This window comes from Bactrocera latifrons, unplaced genomic scaffold (assembly GCF_001853355.1).
Source record: "Bactrocera latifrons isolate USDA-ARS-PBARC rearing strain unplaced genomic scaffold, ASM185335v1 scaffold_1145, whole genome shotgun sequence".
Taxonomy (NCBI): Eukaryota; Metazoa; Arthropoda; class Insecta; order Diptera; family Tephritidae; genus Bactrocera; species Bactrocera latifrons.
In genome coordinates this window covers 39,315-42,069 of record NW_017534570.1, presented here as the reverse complement: position 1 = coordinate 42,069, position 2,755 = coordinate 39,315, and positions in this window count along the sequence as shown.

Genomic DNA, 2,755 nt, shown 5'->3' with positions numbered 1-2,755 from the left:
ATTTTGGACGACGCACATTTCTCTCACAATCGCTTCCAAATTTACTTTCGTTTCATCGGTCCATAAGATGTTTCTCCACTTTTTTGTTCCCTCAGGTCCTGACCAACCTAAATGACTTCTTGCAAAATTGAACCTCATATCTAAATTTTTTGATCGCATTAATGGAACTTTCCTGGCTATACGTCCTGGTAGCTTGGCCTTGTGCAAACGCCTGCGAACTGTTTGGGCACTTACTACATTTCCAATTTCTGCTACTATCACCTTCCACGACTTGAGTGGGTCCTTTTTTTCAAATATCTACAATGTGGCGATCAAGAACTGTACTCGTTTTTTGTGGCCTTCCACGAGTTTCCCTACTAGATTTTCGCTTTAAAGCATTTTTAACAAAATTATGCGACCTTTCCATTAATTTCCCAATTTCCCGAAGCGATTCTCCTTGCCTTCTGAGGTTTGAAACTAGCCGGGCTCCTTCAACAGTGCAATGTGAGTTCCGACTCATCTGATTAAAAAATAATTTAATTTATCTGCAGCATTTTGAGCTTACTTAACTTCAGATAAAAAAACTTGAAAAACTGGATAAAATTAATTTTGTTTTCGCAAAAAGCTAGGTTCACTTATGAGTAACTATTATATTGAGCAATCTTTTTCTCTGAGAATTCACGCAAAACTGACACACGCTTTAATTCGAGGAATCACATGCTTCGTTCTCTTAGAAAGGGTGATGCCATATTATTTTAATTAAACTTACAGCATAACTTGTAGCATACAGCCCATAAAAAGTGTTTAAACTGTTGCGAGTACTAAGTTTTATAGTGTAACTGTAGATAACTTAAACTAAAAAACATTGAGGGTATTAATTAAGGATACTCTAGAGTGAGAAAAATCAAGAAGAACTTTCTTTCAAATCGAGTTAAACTCATGCATAGCACGCTTRAGAGGAGCATATTCAGCAAAGTTAGTACTTTCCTTTTTATAATAAAATGGGGAAATAGATCTGAGACAACGTTAAGGAGTGTTGAAGTAAATTTTTTAGGGACAGTCAATACCTCCATAAATAACATTGAAAACGAATGAAATGCAGAGAACGGACCGTCGATTTTCCAGTAGTTTAAGATGTAAAAGCAATAAACGAGATGTATACGATGGCATTGGGTGGAGGAACTTTAAGGAGCGGAGAGCAAATTTAAGAAGAATCTTTTGAATACCCTCGATCCTATCAATTGACGATATACAATATGGTCTCCAGATGAATACTGCATACTCGAAAATGGACCGATCAAAACAGGTATACAGTAATTTCAACTTGTAGGGGTCGAAAAATTTTAAAGCATTTCGATGGACAAAGCCGAGCATAGAGAATGATTTAGAAGTGATATAGTTGATGTGATTACTGAAAGAAAATCTGTTGTCAAAGATTACCCCAAGATCTTTGATTTCAGTAACGCATTTAAAGACGCAATTAAAATATTGTAACTTGTGGATAAGATGTTACTTCCCCTACCATAAGAGATCTGAGAGCATTTATCTGGATGGAGAAAAATCTTCGATTTCAGGCACCAACCATAAAAAGTTTCAATATCACATTGAAGTTGGAATACATCTTGTGGGTTTTTGATTGTTGCAAAAATTTTTAAGTCATCTGCATATAACAGAAAGTTAGCGAAAGAGAAGCAAAAGGAAATATCATTGATAAACAGCACAAAGAGAAGTGGACGCAAGACGCTTCCTTGTGGTACTCCTGAAGACGCAATGAATGTATCAGATGACACTCCATCGACGCTGACAACGCATCGTCTATTGTGCAGATATGATTTAATCCACTGCAAGAAAACCAAGTGAAACCCTAAAGATGATAAATTTTTAGTTAGAATATTGTGTGAAACTTTATCAAAGGCTTTAGAGAAATCTGTGTAGACACAATCTACCTGAAATCCAGCGGAGAATGCAGACATACAATAATAGCTAAAAATCGCTAAGTTTGATACAGTGGAGCGCCCAGAGACAAGCCCATGCTGATTGACATCAATTATTGATTTTACTGCAAAAAATAATTTATTTTTAACAGAACACACAAAAACTTTCGAGATAGTAGAAAGTTTAGAGATAGGCATGTAATTGGAGATTATATCCTTTCTACCACCTTTAAGAATAGGGGTAATGCATGTCAATTTCCAGTCAGTAATGAAATTCCCAGAGCAGAGAGACTTATTGAAGATAAGCATGAGAGGAAATACCAAGGCAGTACAATTTGTATAAGCACATTCGGAAGCCCATCCAAATCCAATTTGGAAGAAGACTTAATATCATAAATAGCCTTGGCAATATCATCTTGTGAAAGACACAGTGTGCCAAAATTTATTGATGGGAAATTATTAGCCGAAAGAATGGATCATCGTGAACATCATCAGCAAACGAGTTGGAAATGTCGCCAGGAGTGCATGCGGACTTAGCACCCCAGCGTAAAGCAAAGGAAATGACCGAACACGCTATTCTAGATTTTACAAACTTCCAAAAGAACTCAGGATTCGACTTAATTGTAGACTCCGTACTATTAATAAACCTTGTTGATGATTAATAACGTTCGCGGAAGATGAATTGTATTTATGCGGATTGAACTGAAAGACGTGTTATGCGGTCGAATTCCTTTATTGAAGAGAGAGATAAAACGGAAGCTGGTTTGACAGCAAGCACATAAGTGCTGCCCTTGTAGCTTCAAACATATGTTTAAAAAGATGATGCCAGATAGGCGCGAACA